Genomic DNA, 16,908 nt, shown 5'->3' with positions numbered 1-16,908 from the left:
AGAAGAAGAAGAAGAAGAAGAAGAAGAAGAAGAAGAAGAAGAAGAAGGAGGAGGAGGAGGAGGAGGAGGAGGAGGAGGAGGAGAAGGAATCTGACAGATTTGGAGAGAGTATAATCTCAAGGTGATCAGAGAAAAGATAGATAATATTCTATAGGAAAAGTCAACCCAGAGGAGATGGGAAGTTCTCAAGAAAATAAATTGGAAGGCACAAAGAGAAACAATTCCAAAGACCTGGTCTGCGCTTTGATCAAGTCTCTGTCAATGATCTTTGAAAAGGTTGTAAAGAATGAAAGAGGTTCCAGAAGAATGGGGAAGGGCAAATGTTGTTCACATTTTTTAAAAGACTCTATTCTGATCAACTGTAGACCAATGCTCTTTACTTCAGTTCTTGGCAAAATTCCAGAATGTATCATGAAAAGGATTGTTAGTAAAAGTCTGGAAAAGGAAATATTCATCACAAAGAGCCAGGACAAAGTCATCAAGAATAGATCAAATTGGAAACTAGCCTTATTTCCTTAATTTACAGGATTATTCAGTTGGTAAATGAGGGATGCTGCAAATATATTTTACTTAAATTTTGGCAAAGCTTTTGACAAAGTTTCTCATGCTTTGTTAAAAAGATGGAGAGATATGAACTTAACAATAACATGATGATGTGGATTCAGAACTGTTTCACTGGGTAGATCAAGAATAGTCATTAATGACTTGAGTTCCACTTGCAATAATGTGTCCAGTGGAATGTCCAAGGATCTCTGCTTTGACTTGTGGCATTAACATTTTTTCTATCAATGACTTAGAAAAAGCCTTAGATGGTATGCTTGTCAAAGAGAAAGCATAAAGCTGGGAGCAATGGCTAATAATGGATGAGAGAACCAGAATTTTAAAAGATATCAACAGGCTTGAACATTCAGTTGATTCAAATAGGATGAAATTTCACAAGATTACATATGAAAATGTTACACTTTGGTTCAAGAAATAACTTGACAAATACAAGGTCGGGGAGGCATGGCTAGATAACAGTTCATCTAAACAAAGATCTTAGGGTTTTAGTGATGTGCAAACTCAGAAGGGCTCAGCAGTATCATATGGCAGTCAGGAAAACTCTTGTGATCTTGAGTGACTTGAAGACTATCAAGGTATCCAGGAATAAAGAAGTGAAATCCTGCCCATGGTTAGGATCCATCTGATATTGTGTTCAATTCTGTGTTGTGCATATTAGAAAGAACAATGTTAAGCTAGAGTGCTTTCAGAAAAAATTGATCAGGATGTTTATTGGCCTGAAGTTCATAACATGAAGGATCACCTGAAGAAGCTAGATTATATGGCCTGAAGAAGCAAAGCCATAGAAAGAATATCCCAACTGTCATTAAGGTTTGGCACATGGAAGAGGGATTGGATTTCTTCTGCTTGTCCTGGGAGGGGAGAAAAGCAATGGAAGTGGTAAAGAGGTAGGTTACATTTGAGGTATGTTAAAACTTCTCAACATTTGTTGTTGTTGTTGAGTTGTTTCAGTCATGTCTGATTCTTCCTGACCCCATTTGGGGTTTTCTTGGCAAAGAAAAGATGGTTTGCCATTTCTTTCTCTGGCTCATTTTATAGACAAGGAAACTGAGGCAAAGAGGGTGAAGTGACTTGCCCAGGGTCACACAGATAGTAAGTGTCTGAGGCCAGATTTGAACTCAGGAAGATGAGTCTTCCTGACTCCAGGCCTGGCACTCTATTTACTGGATCACCAAAAGAGGAATAAGCAGCCTCAGGAGTTCTAGACTGAGATAAATCACACTAGAGGTTTTCATGCCAAGGATACAAACCAGTTGTGGGGTATGGGGTAGAGGGGATTCCTGTGGAATAATGGTTGGACTAGTTAGCCTTTGAGATCGTTTCCAACTTCAAGATTATGTAATTCTTTGATTCTGTCATTTTCAGTGATGAACTTTTATATTATGGAGCACAGAGCTACTTTTAGAGATTGAGGCAGTTATAATCTTTATCATAGTATGATGTTACCAAAGGCTTTACAGAATAGCTCGTTTTGTTTGGAAGGGAAGAAAATGTTGGGGAGGAAAGGAAGAGAAAGAAGATCAAAAGAAAAGGGGAAAGTCATTAATGTGAGGAATGCTAACAGTTTGGTTCCCACAGAATTGATAATAAAAGAGGACAGGGGGAGATTAGGTTATTGATTAATTGATTTCTTGGTTTATTGGTTTACACAAATATGTAAACAAGATAAAGGAGTGAATGGGATAATATAGGGTGAAGCCCCCTCAGGGGAATGAACTAACCCCAACCTCAGTTACTTTTCATACTTATGACTGTTGCGAGACTGCTCCCAGATGCCTTGCAGCACCTTCTGGCTAAACCGGATGTTGCATGTGGCTGAACCGGATGTTCTGGTTGTACAAAGAGACCACTCCCCTCTAACTTGTTTCAAACTTCCTTCCATAGAAGTTAGAATTCCGTGAATAGATTGTGCCCCTGATATACCCAGCCAATGGGTTGAGGAGAAGGGGGTTAGGGTGGGGACATTGCGGATAGGGTCTATGTATTCTGCTGCTATGTATGTGCTCAGACGCACACCCTGGCTGGAGCCATCTTGAGCGAATGCTGGGTGTGTCCTTTCTCCTGAGAAAGCAATAAAACTCCTTTTTGCTTTTCTTAAGAAAAAATCTCTGATTTGATTATTTTGGGGGTCACAAACACCCCATGCATTAAGAAAAGAGAAGAGCAGTGAGTGAGTAACCCTAAAAAATGAGGAAAGAAATGTATGTATTAATAAAATGTATGTCCAAAAGATAACTGGTCCTTAAGAGCATAGCTTTAGAACTGGAAAGGACTTCAGACATCATCTAGCCCACTCCTAATTTTTATAGATTATTAGACAAGCATCTATTTAGAGCTGAAAAGTACCTCAGATGTCATTTAATCCAAATCTGTCATTTGACAGAGAAATCCTAAGGGATTGAGAGCTAGAAGCTTTAAGTTCAACCTCCTAATTTGACCAATGAGAAAAATGAGGCACCAAGAGGTTAATGATGCATACAGAGTCATCTAACTAGTAAGTATCTGAGGATTTCTGACTCCAAGTTCACTATTCACTATACCATGGCTCTGAGGGGCCATGGAATACCAGTGAGAGGACTAGACCTTGCATGTGGAAGCAGAAATGGAAAATACACACTTACCATGATCTTTGATAATTAAAGTACTCATTTTCATATAAAAATTTTTAATAAAATGAACACATGGAATATGTTAACAGGTAGTAAAACATACATTAATATATCAAGATGCAGGTTATATACATTGATACTTATAGAAACTAAATATTTGCCGAGTTCAGTCACTTACACTGTTATGTCCAGAAATAGGTCCAGAAACCTTTTAGGGAAATTCCTTTGGGCCAGTTCACAAAGGAATCAGGCGTTTGTAGCTCTGTTTGGTCATTTTTCTGTTGGTCTAATCAACTTCCTTACGGGATGTCTGGACTGAGGATATACTCTAGAAAGCTTTGAATAACATGTTTGGCAAAAGAAGAAGATTCCACTTATAAAAGAAGAAACTGCACTTGAAATTCCCATTGGGAAAGAAAGACCAATTTCTCTCTTACTTATTTTGCTCATTTTAATTGGAAATTGTTTTGGCAATTCCAACGTGCTATGGCCTTTCAAATCCATGTAGGTATTCCAGGTCACTGAGACTCCAACACTGATACCACTGAGGATAAAGCAACATCCAGCAATTAGATGACATGTATCAATGAAATGTGGGTATGGTTCATTCTTGAAGATAATCAGAAATGCCCCCAAGCTGAAAATCATACCAGTCACTTGCAGGAAGATGGGCAATATGATCAGGTCCTGGCCATAATGAAATTCTATGGGGTAGACCCAACTTGAATTGATTTGCATACAAACTACTGTTTTATGTTGCGTGTGAGAAGAATATCGAAGATAGCAAAACTTCCAAAGTCCAATCCACATAATGGAAATCTTCTGGCTGTGAAAATGCCACACCCTCCAATACACAGAATTTGCTACATCAATACATAAGAACCAACTCACCAAAGCAAATATTGTGGCAGTCATCAGTGAAAAAAATTGTCGGATCTTAAATGTCATGATTGGCTGAAGGCTGATGAGTTATGGAGACTACTCAGGAACACTGAAGAAAATAAACCAAGATCAATTTAAAAAAAAAAAAACTTTCCCTACTGATGCCTTGTCTAACGTGGACAAAGATATATTTAAGTATTCCACATAGAGCAGTAAAGGTATAAAAAACTTTGGTTTAAGTGAATACTTGTTTTCATTGACTCTGAATTTTCTTGGGATTTTACCTTTCAAGATTAAAAGGGGCAAGTAGATTAGGCCAGTGGTGTCAAACTCAAAAAGAAACCGCATATTGACTAAGAAAACTGCAAATGAACATTATCTAAGTTGTATTGTATTTTTATTTATTTTTGTTAAACATTTCCCAATTACATTTTCATCTGGTTCCTCCTCACTCTGGAGTTTGGAGGCTGCTTAGAGTAGAGGAATTTGATTTTTATGGGCTAGGTGATCTCTAAAATCCTTTCCATGTCCAATATTCTATGATTCCGGAACTTGTTTAGGAAAAGGACAATTTGGCTGATACTTGAACCAGGAAGTGTGTGTGTTCTATCAGACTTGTGATTTCATTAGTTTATGGAAGAAACTCCTTCTTTCAATGTACATTTGCAATTTTCTGCAGCTTATACTTTCAAGAGTTACCTGAGACATTGAGGAATTTAGTGACTTTCCCAGAGCCAAATAGTATGTGTCAGATAACTCAAGAGGGGACTCTGTACGCTCTTCCACACTGCCTTTCTTAATCAAGCCAACTTCAATGTTTTAAATGAAGCAGCATAATGAAAGACTATAGGTAAATTCTTGATTATCCACACTGAGACAGGGGTGGAAGTGGCATTTTTTTTTCAAAACTGAATAATGGAAACATCCTTAGAGAGGCAGCTTGTCATAGCAGGTAAATAGCAGGCCTCATGTACAGAAATACTTATAGTAGCTGTACTTGTGGTGGCAATGAAATGGAGATTGAGGGGATGCCCATCAATTGGGGAATGGCTGAGTAAGTTGTGGTATGTGAATGTAATGGAATACTGTTGTACTATAAGAAATGATGAGCAGGCAGATTTCAGAAAAACCTGGAAAGACTTGTATGGACTGATGCTGAGTGAAGTGAGCAGAACCAGGAGAACATTGTACACAGTAACAGCCACGTTGTGCGATGACCAACTTTGATAGACTTAACCCTTCTCAGCAATGCAATGATCTAAGAAAATTCCAAAAGACTAAAGATGGAAAATGTCCATATCCAGAGAAAGAACTATGGAGTCTGAATGCAGATCAAAGCATACTATTTTCTCTCTTTTTTGTTTGTTTGGTTTTTTTTCTTGTGGTTTTTCCCCTTGGTTCTGATTCTTCTTTATAAGATGAATAATGTGGAAATATGTTTAATAGAATTGTGCATATGTAGCCTATATCAGATTACATGCTGTCTTAGGGAGGGGGAAAGAGAAGGAGGAGGAAAAATTTAGAACTCAAAATCTTAACAGTGAATGTTGAAAACTAAAAATAAATTAATGAATGAAATAAATAAATAGCAGGCCTCAGAATCTCCACAATCTGGGTTCAAGTACTGCCACTGACACATACTAGCTTTGTGACCCTGGTCAAGTCACTTATCCTTTCTTTGGTCCAGGCAATTTTCTAAGATGGACAATTATAAATCAGTTGCTGGGAGTTGAATGAAATTGCCATTTTGGACCCTCCAAAAATTTTCCAACCTTAGACCTTTTTGAATTGAAAAGGGCCATACAAATAATATAGTCAGGCCAGGAAACACCTTTACTGAAGCCTCATAGGTTTTGTACTTCTCTCTTTTGTTACCTTCAGATTTCCCTAGGTTCCTAAGGGAATTTTAAAATATCCATCCCCCTCCTTTTCCTCTTCTACCGTGACCACAGTCCCAGATACAGACATGTGTACACACACACACACACACACACACACTCCCTAGGTTTAGGTATCAGCAGATTCATCCTTTTTCTAAGCAAAACAGGTCAATATATTTAAAAAACAAAACCAAACCACTTTATTAGGGAATTAAGAACTAATAAAGTTAAATAAAACAAAAGAATGTCTAGAAGCCTAATAAGCAGAACTCAGGTCTATTTGGCACTTTGTGCATGCCTTCCTCACTCCACTTTTACAAGGTAGGCCATGTAAGTATTACCTGATTTTCCATGGGAAAAAACTGAGGCTCCAAGGGGATAGAAGTAGTTCTTGGACCCAGCTTTCCTTTTGCTATTAGTGCTCTTCTCACTCCACTACATAGCTAGAGACCGTTGAAGGTAGAAGGATAGACCTTAACTCCATCTCTTTTTCTTAGCTGTCCAATGTGGGAGTTGGAATCAATAACCTCTATGGTCCCTTCCATCTCTAAATGTATGATTGTACAAGTGTTAATGTGTTCGTCAAATTAGGTTTCACCCAAACTGATCCTGCTAATTTTATCTTTCCCAGGTAACAGAATGACTTTGGACAGGAGAAAGAAAAGGGACCATAGAGGTTATTGAATCCAAATCCCACATTTGACAGCTGAGAAAAATAAAGCCTAATAGGACGAAGTGATTGAAGGTCACAGAAGTTATAAGAGGTTGAGGGAGGATTGGAACCTCAGTCTTCTGGTACCCAATCCAGAACCCTTACACTGCCCCATGTTGCATTTCACTTAAGGGAATTGGATCAAGGACAGATACATTCTGAGTTGGGGGCCCTCACTGGAGATGATCTATGGATGGCCCTGGCCAGATTGAATTCTGACACAATGCCAGAATGTTGGGAGGGGACAAAGGAGTACCAAAGAAGACTTTCAGCTATTCATTGAAACTTGCTTCAAGATTTGACTTAGGGCTGGCCTAAAAAGCAAAGGAAAGAGAATCATTTCAGGCAACTGGGAATATGACAGATAAAAACATGTCAAAAATACCAAATTTGGTTAAACTGTGTTGTATGTACAATTCCATACTCTGGAGGATGTTCTCAAACAAAATTAAATAAAGCATTTATGTAATCATGGTCATCTACAAATAGATGAATAAAATTCAATGTGAATCAAACCATCTGTCATCTCTGAACCTGACTCTGCCTTCCTCCAAATCCTGTCTCTGTCCTAGAGTACAGATGTCATCTAGGACAAGACACTCAACATCATGGGCTTCAGTTTCCTTATCTGTAAAAGGAAAATGACCTCTAAAGTATCTTCTAGCTCTGAAGGTGTGATACTGAAGTGAGCCAGCTGAGGATAACTCACATGGAATCATAGAATCACTTGTCTTCAAAACACAGAATTATACATCACCCTCAATCTCACTTTCATTAAGATTTTTTAAATGGATACCTTGTAAAGAACAATAGCATCTTTCTAGTTCCTTTTGGTCTCCTTAAACCTTTGTTTCACCTTCTTTATTGTTATTGTTATTGTTGCTTGTATGTTTTTCAAGAAAGCTGATCTTGACTAGAACCTTTCAGCTTGCCATCTTTGTCACAAGTATTCACCTTTGTTTCCAGTGTTGATTAAACCCAACTTTACAATTTGTCTCTTCCCACCCCATACTATTATCCAATGGTTATAGAACAACTAGGAGTGTTGTGCCATAATGGCAAAAGGAGATGTGACCTCTTAGAAATGTTTGAATTTTAATTCATGTTGACAGTGATCTAATGCTCAAATGAACTTGATCAAAACATGGCAAAATAGCCTAATAGAGAGTATCACAAGATCACAGATTTAGATGAAGTCTAATGCAGTTTCATTAAAAGCCCTGGTTTCAGAGGGCTCTGATGAAACTGAAGCAAGCTGTGAGGGTACCAACTCTTGTAAAAACTACCAATCTTAGGAGCAAGTCAGGGTTGAGCGTGGTTGAAATTCTGCCCAAGAGGGCTTTGAGAAAAGCCTTCTTAGGGTTTTCAGGGAGAAGTATATTGAAGGAATTAGGATAAAAGTAGGATTGGGTATGGTGCTAAAAAAAAAATAACTCCTCTGAGGAGAGCAAAAAGCAGACAGGTAGGCAAAAGAAAAAGGTAGAAAGCTCTGCCAAGCAAGTAGTTTTTATCTCAACTTTGATTTCTGTATGTTTTTGTCTGTGTTTTGTCTTTGTCTTTAGGATATGGCATGTAGGTTGGGGGAATAGGGGTAACTGAAAAAGCAGGGTGAGACTCCCCCAGGCTATAATGTTTAAAAAGGGGTAATTTTTAAGAGTTTCTTTCTGTCTTTTATTGTGAGTTTATAGTTTTGGAGGTGGAATCAGAGAAGGGATTTCTCTCTCAGTAACAAGGCCCATTGCTCTAAGTGAGGCTAATTAAGTTAAGTACTTACTTAAAGCCACTTGGCTACCAGAATTTCTTGCAAAGTTGAATGGTTGTACTTTGCTTGTGTCTCTGTGGCTTTTGTGTGCATGTATATCTGGCTAGTATGGAGGTGTGTTGACATAGGAAGTGTGTGGAGACCTGTTTCTCAACTCCAAGACAGGCACAGCCAAGATGGTGGAGGGAAAGCAGTGACTTGCTTGAGCTCTCCCTCAAACCCCTCCAAATACCTATAAAAAATGGCTCTAAACAAATTCTAAAGCAGCAGAACCCACAAAAAGACAGAGTAAACCAAATTTCCAGTCCAAGACAACCTGGATGTTTGATCAGAAAGGTATATCGTGCTGGGCCGGGAGAGGAGTGCAGTTTGGCATGGGCACGCAGGCCACAGTGAACCTGGAGCAGGCCTTAGAGGACTGAATTTCGGGCAGCTGTAGCAGTTTCCAGACCTCTCAACTCACAAATGCCAAAGACAACTTAGAAGGTCAGTGGGAAAAGTCTGTGACTGCGGTGAGAGAGATAAGTTAGGTCCGGGGCAGCAGCTGCCTCCTGAGCTTCTGGGTCACAGACTGAGGGGGAATCGAGTGGCTGATGAGAGGGGGATTGCAAGGATCTCTTTGCCAGTGCTGAGGCAGGAATCTCTTGCTTTGCCCATGGTTGGATCTGGGTCACAGTTCTGAAGGGGCAGTCCTGGGATGAGGAGGAGTGCTGGTGTGGTAGAGCTTGTTGTGGCCGTGGAGAGGAAACACCTCGCTCCTTATCATAGCACCTTGGAAGAAGTGAAAATTTTCAGGTCCCTATAAGTACCTCTGAAAATAGCTGTACAAACCCCCAAAGCTTGGGACAGTACATTCTCCACATTGGAAGCAGACTCTTATCTTAACAAAGAGTTTAAAACTCAAATAATTGGCTGAGATCATGAGCAAGCAGCGCAAAAAGAGTCAGACTATATTATCTTACTTTGGTGACAAAGAAGATCAAAACATACAACCAGAAGAAGACAACACAGTCAAAGCTCCTACATCCAAAGCCTCCAAGAAAAATATGAATCAGTATCAGGCCTTGGAAGAGCTCAAAAGGGATTCTGAGAAGCAAGTAAGAGAAGTAGAGGAAAAACTAGGAAGAAAAATGAGAGTGATGCAAGAAAATTATGAAAAACAAGTAACAGTTTGCTAAAGGAGACCCCAAAAAATCCTGAAGAAAATAACACTTTAAAAAATAGCCTAACCTAAATGGCAAAAGAGGTCCAAAAAGCCAATGAGGAGAAGAATGCCCTAAAAAGCAAAATTGGCCAAATGGAAAAGGAAATCCAAAAGATTACTGAAGAAAATACTTCCTTAAAAATTAGAATAGAGCAATTGGAAGCTAGTGACTTTATGAGAAATCAAGACACTGTAAAACAAATCCAAAAGAATGAAAAATTAGAAAACAATGTGAAATATCTCATTGGAAAAACAACTGACCTGGAAAATAGATTCAGGAGAGAGAATTTAAAAATTATTGGACTATCCGAAAGCCATGATCAAAAAAAGAGCCTAGACATCATCTTTCAAGAAATCATCAAGGATAACTGCCCTGATGTTTTAGAACCAGAGGGCAAAATAGAACTGGAAAGAATCCACCAATCTCCTTCTGAAAGAGATCCCCAAAGGAAAACTCCTAGGAATATTGTAGCCAAATTCCAGAGTTCCCAGGTCAAGGAGAAAATATTACAAGCATCCAGAAAGAAACAATTCAAGTACTGTGGAAACACAATCAGGATAACACAAGATTTAGCAGCTTCTACATTAAGGGTCTGGAAGGCATGGAGTATGATATTCCGGAGGGCAAAGGAGATAGGACTACAACCTAGAATCACCTACCCAGCAAAACTGAATGTAATCCTTCAGGGGAAAAAATGATAATTCAGTGAAATAGAGGACTTTCAAGCATTCTTGATTAAAAGACCAGGCTGAATAGAAAATTTGACTTTCTAACTCCAAGACAGCTGGGGAGATGATTAGAATATATTATACAGAAGGTGGTCAAAGGATGTGTACATATATCTTATGTATATGTATAAATGGATTTTAGGTATATATAATACATATGTATACACACATATGTCTATTTATATGTGGGTAACATACACATCTCTATGTTTATAATAACTGTTAGTTGCAAATTAATCTTGGATATCAAATCCTTATCTGAGAAATTTGATACAAAATTTTTTTCATATTTAAATACTCCCATTCAAAATCTAAATGCATTGATTTTGTTTGTGCAAAAAGCTTTTCAATTTCATGCAACCAAATTTGCCTTTTTTTTGGTAATTATCTCTCTCTCTTATTTCCTTAAGATTACATTTGCTAGAACAACTTATGCAATAGCAATAAAAATGTGAAGACAGACAACTTTGAAAGACTAAAGAACTCTCACTAATGTAATGACCAAGTATGATTCCAGAGAACTAATGATGAAACATACTACATACCTCCTGAGAGACGATGGACTTAGGGTACAGACTGAAACATTTTTTTTCAGACTTAGCTGATGTAGGAATTTGTTTTTCTTTTACCATGAATGTTACAAGGTTTTGTTTTTCTTTCTTTTTCAATGGGGACAGAGGTATTGAAAGGTAGAGAAGATGGACTTTTTTAATTGAAAAAAATAAAATGTTATTAAAACAACACATCTCCTACTCATAGCTGTAAAAGAGATATGATCTATTTTCTTTTAATTTTTGTGATATTTTTCATATTCATGTCCCACACCCATTTTGAATTTATTGTGAAATATTATGCAAAATATTGATCTATGCCTGATTTCTGCCAGACTGCTTTCCAGTTTTTCCAGAAGTTTTTTTTTTTTAATCAAACAGGAAGTTATTTTCTAAGTAAATTGTGTTTCAGGGTTTAGTAAATACTGGGTTATTGAATTCTATTGTTTCTAATTCTCCCTCATCTGATCTGTTGAGGATGTTTTTGTTTTTAATGTGGTTATGTTGACAATTTCCCTAATGTTGAACCATATTTGCTACTAACATGATCATAATGAATGGTTTCTTGGATGAATTGCTATAATCTGTTTGACAGATTTTATTTCGTTTTTTAAAATCAATATTCATTAATGATATTGGTCTTGGGTTCTCTTTCTTTACTTTATCCTTCCCTGGTTTAGTATTATGACTATATTTGTCTCATAGAATGTTTTCTTTCTCAATTTTTGAGAAAAATTTGTATAGAACTGGTATTAAATTTTTTTTTCAGTTTGATAGAGAACTCTCCTGCATCAGGATGCAGTTCTCCTCCCAACCCCTCCCCCATACTAGCAGTTATTTTACAGTTAGTTCCAGTTCCATTTCTGAGATTAGATTATTGAATATTTCTATTTCACCTTCTTTTAGTTTGGGCACTTAATATTTTTGAAAGTATTCCTCGATTTATTTTGGGTTCTCCATTTTCTTAGCATACAAGGTTCTGATCAGTCTTTTTATTTCTTCTGGTTTTGCTGTGACTTCACCTTGTTTATCTGCTATTTTGTTGATTTGATTTTCTGCCCTCTTCTTAACCAAGTTGGATAAAGTTCTATCTATTGTATTACTACATTCAAAGACTCTGTTTTTAGTTTTGTTTCTCATTTCTATAGCATTTTTTAGTTTCTAATTTATCCATTTCTCCTTGAATTTTCAGCATCTTCTCTTTTCTGCTTATTTTGGGTTTATTTGTTGGCCATCTAAATGATAATTTATGTAGGGTTATTTTATATCCTGCAACTTTGCAGAAATTATCAATTTTTTCAATTAATTTTCATTGACTCTCTAGGGTTCTTTAAATAAATCATCATATCATCTGAAGCAGCCCCCTTTTCCACTGAACTCTGCCTTCCTCTGAGGTTTCAGGACTGTTCCCCCTAACTTTTGGTCCTACTTTAGTCTCTTAGCCCTCACCTGATGGCTTAGGTGAGCATTAACATCGCCTTGTATCACCTCCTCTGCCTGGGATCTGTGTTTTTCTCTCCCATTGCTTCTGCTGCTGCCTTCTGATTGGTCCACAGCCCCTAAAACTAGCTTGAGTCTCCTCCACCTGTAGTCTTTCTTGGCAGTATGGCTGCTTTATTAGGCAGGTTAACAATGTAGTAATTGGATGATATCTTTCTGTAAGACACAGTGTTCTTGCATCAAATCCACCTAAAAATCTCAAGGTCATGAATCCTAAATGGTTGGCCTTACTAGAGGCTTTGTATTTTTGACTGGCAAATGGTTTTAATGTCTCCCAAATTTCCAAGAACTGCCCCAGGATACCCAGAGAGGAAATATATCTTTTCCTTTATCTAAGGTCACAGTCCTGCATAACTTTAGCTAGAATTCATTTCCTCCTCTTTCCCAGAAATCAGCTGATCTTGGAAACCATTGGTTTCCATGAGCAACTGTTGAAATTATTAGGGGTCAAGATGATGGAGTAAGGAAGGAACTCCCTGGAGTCCTCCCAAATTCCCCTCCAAAGAACTTAAAAACTGCCTCAGAACTGATCTAGGAGCAGGCAAGCAGCTTACCACCACAGCAGGAAAGGTCTGTCTCCCTGGGCTGGAAGGAAAGCAAGGTCAGAGAGCAGCAGGAGCCAGGCTCTGAAGAGGGCCTGCAGCACGGATGCAAGCCTGAGGTAATCTACCTAGGGAGACCTCACCCTCCTTTAAGCCAGCAGCCCCTGAGGGCCTCTGTAGTTCTACTACTCAGTAACCCAAGCAGTAGAACAAGGCTGTACCCCATTGGCCCCAATGCCAAAGCAGGTCATCAGCTAGGTCTCACTCCCTTTGCTGACCTGTAGTGAGTGAGGTCCAGCTCCTAGGGACCTCCAGCAGAGAATCCTTGTTTCCATAGGAACCCAGCAGCAGGGCCCAGCCCCTAGAACAAGATCCTTACCTCAGGGACAAACAGTATAAAGACACTGTCCATAACAACCCAGAAAGAAGGCCACACTCCAGGGAAAGGCCAGTAGAGAAAATCCACACTCTAAGGAGGCCAAAAGGGAGCCCCTCCCCCCAGTACAAGCCAGAAGGAAGCCTACCCTTTAGTGCAAACAAGCAGCTAGTTTCTGAAGCCCAGTGAAAGCCAGCAACAAGACCCTGAGCCCCAGCACAAAAAGCTTGGTACAGTGCAGGACCGTAGCCCAACTCTCACATAAAAACACCAAGTCACAAAATAGGCAGAAAAAAAAATTAGCAAAAAAGTAAAAAAGAACAACTATAGAAAGTTAATATAGTGACAAGGAGGATCAAGGCACAAACTTACAAGAAAACAATAGCATCAAAACGGTTACATGTGAAGCCTCAAAGAAAAATGTAATTTGGTCTCAGGCCCCCCCAAAAAAACTCTTGGAAGAGCTTCAAAGGCACTTTAAAAAGTAAATTAGAGAAGTAGAAGCAAAATTGGGAAAAGAAATGAGAGCAATGGAAGGGAATTATGATAAAAGTATCAACAGCTCAGTTTGGGAAAAGATATACAAAGATTCACCAAGGAAAATAACTATCTAAAAAATAGAATTGGTCAAATGGAAAAGGAAGTATAAAAGCTCACTGAAGAAAATAATTCATTAAAAATTAGAATTCAGCAAATGGAAGCTAATAACTCCACAAAACATCAAGATACGATAAAATAAAACTTAAAAAGAAAAAAAATAGGAGGAAATGTGAAATTCCACATTAAACAATTCACCTAGAAAATAGGTCCAGGAGAGATCATTTAAAAATTATTGGACTACCTGAAAGCCACGATTAAAAAAAAGCCTGGATAACATCTTTCAAGAAATTATCAAAGAAAACTGCCCTGACATACTAGAACCAGAGGGCAAAATAAAATGTAAAGAATTCATCCCAAAATGAAAACTCCCAGGAACATCATAGCCAAATGCCAGAGCTCACAGATGAGGAGAAAGTACTACAAATAGCCCATAAGAAACAAATCAAATATCTTGAATCAATAATCAGAATTACACAGGATTTGGTAGCTTTCACTTTAAAGAACCAGAGGGCTGGAATATGATATATCAGAAGGCATAGGAGTTAGTATTACCACCAAGAATCATCTACCCAGCAAAACTGAATATGATCCTTCAGGGAGAAAAAATGAATATCTAACTTTTAGAAGACTTTCAGGAATTCCTAATAAATACATCAGAACTGAATAAAAAATTTGATCTTCAAATGCAAGACGCAAGGGAAACATAAAAAGGTAAGAAAAAGAAACAAGAAAAAGAAAGCAAAAGAGATTCAATAAGGTTAAACTGTATTTCTATGTGACAAGATAATATTTGTAACTCTTAAGAAATTTATTACTGTAAGGGCAAATAGGAGTATACATAGCCAGAGGGTATGAATAAAAGGTGACTTTGATGCGATGATATCCCCAAAAACAAACTAAAGGGGTGAGAAAGAAGATTGCGTTGGAAGAAGGAGGGGGAAGATAGAATGGGGTAAATTATCCCACATAAAAGAGGCATGCAAGAGCTATTATAATGGAGGAGAAGATGGAGGGGGGGCAGTGGCAGGCAAATCTTAAACTTTACTCTCAGAATTGGCTCAAAGAGGGAATAACATACACACTCCCCTGGATACAGAAATCTATCTTACTTTATAAGGAAGTAAAAAGGGATGGGGATAATAGCAAAGAAGTGACTGATAAAAGGAAGGCCAGATTGGGGGAGTTGGTAATCAGAAGTAAAACACTTGTGAGGAGGGACAGGGGAGGGGAGAGAGAGAGAGAGAGAGAGAGAGAGAGAGAGAGAGAGAGAGACAAGGGAGAATAGCATGGGGGAAATACACAGTTATCACAACCATAAAAGTAAATGGGATGAATTCACCCATAAACTGGAAGCAGATAGCAAAATCAATTAAAAATCAGAATCCTACAATATGTTGTTTACAAGAAACACATTTGAAGCAGAGAAACACACAGTAAATGTAAGGGTCTGGAGCTGATGCAAAGAAAGCAGGGGTAGCAGTCATGATCTCAGACAAAGCAAAAGCAGAAACAGACCTAATTAAAAGAGATAAGGAAGGAAACTATCTTGCTGAAAGGTACCATAAACAATGAAATAATATCAGTACTAAACATGTATGCACCAAATGGTATAGCATTTAAATTTTTAAAAAATTTATTTTAGACTTAAATACTAAAACTTAAATACACAATAAGAAAAGAAAAACCATATAAACTTAAATAATGAAACAAATACAAAATAAAAAAAAGGGGGGAAAAAGCATTGCCATGTGTACAGCAGCACGTAAAAGAGGATTCAAAATATACAGCAATAAATTTCCATTTCAAGAAAGCCTATGGGGAAGCTAGGTGGCATAGTGGATAGAGCACTGGCCTTGGATTCAGGAGAACCTGAGTTCAAATCCAACCTCAGACACATAACACTTACTAGCTGTGTGACCCTGGGCAAGTCACTTAACCCCATTGCCTAACCAAAAAATAAAAAAATAAAAAATAAAAAAAAATACAAAGAAAGCCTATATAATAAATACTACGCATTGTGTTGAGAGCCATCTATCTTTTCTTTGCTTTCTTGTAAGTTTTCTTTTGTTCTCTACTGTGCTCTTTTTACTTTGTTCTTTTCTCCCTTCCTCCCCCCAATCCCCCAAAGGCTACAATTAAGTGCAGATACACACACACACACACACACACACATACATATACACATACATACATACACTTACTTACACATACACATACTTAGATATCTATAATTATACTCATATATAGACATATACATTCACATTCATCTATGTAAGACCATACTATACTTATTTGCCCTCTGTTTCCCTGAGGGTGGATAATCTCTTCCTTCATAAGTCCAAGTCTTTCCGTATTTTTCCAAGTCATCATTTTCCAACTCATCGTTTCCTCCACTACAGCAATATTCCAACCCTATACTGTCTAGTTATTTTAAATAAGACAAAACAACATTGATGAATATGGCTGACACATAATGTAGTTTCCCTATTTTTCTCTTTTGATTAAATCTATTTTAGCCTTAATTTTGTACAAGATCATGATTACCACCCCTGCTCCTTTTTCCCTAACAAATTCTACTCCTGATCTTTTTTTATATTTGTGCATATCTCTTATTTCCTATTCCTCCTGACTCCTCTACTCTACTAACAGCTTCCTTCCTTCCTATTACTTAACCTATTCCTCTCCCCGCAAGGATCCCTCCTTATCCTCCCATTCCCATTAATCTAAACACCTCTCTGTACCCCCCTTTAACATATTCTCTCTCTCTCCCCTCCAGAGATCCCTCCTCTATCCTCTCCCCCCTCCCTATTCCCTTAGGGTTTTTTTTTTCTGTGTTTAGAAGTCTTTTACACTTTTCTTGAATAGATATATGTGATAGTTGAATATGTGCATTGTTCCCTCTTGAACCCATTCCCAATGAAAGTGGGTTTCCAGAACTACCAACCCTCCTTCCCCATCTCATTCCTGTGTTGGTTCTTTCTCTTGCACCTCATCTGTCTA

The sequence above is a fragment of the Vombatus ursinus genome, unplaced genomic scaffold, assembly GCF_900497805.2.
Source record: "Vombatus ursinus unplaced genomic scaffold, bare-nosed wombat genome assembly UNPS02014814.1, whole genome shotgun sequence".
NCBI lineage: Eukaryota > Metazoa > Chordata > Mammalia > Diprotodontia > Vombatidae > Vombatus > Vombatus ursinus.
Note: the sequence above shows the minus strand (reverse complement) of the source record.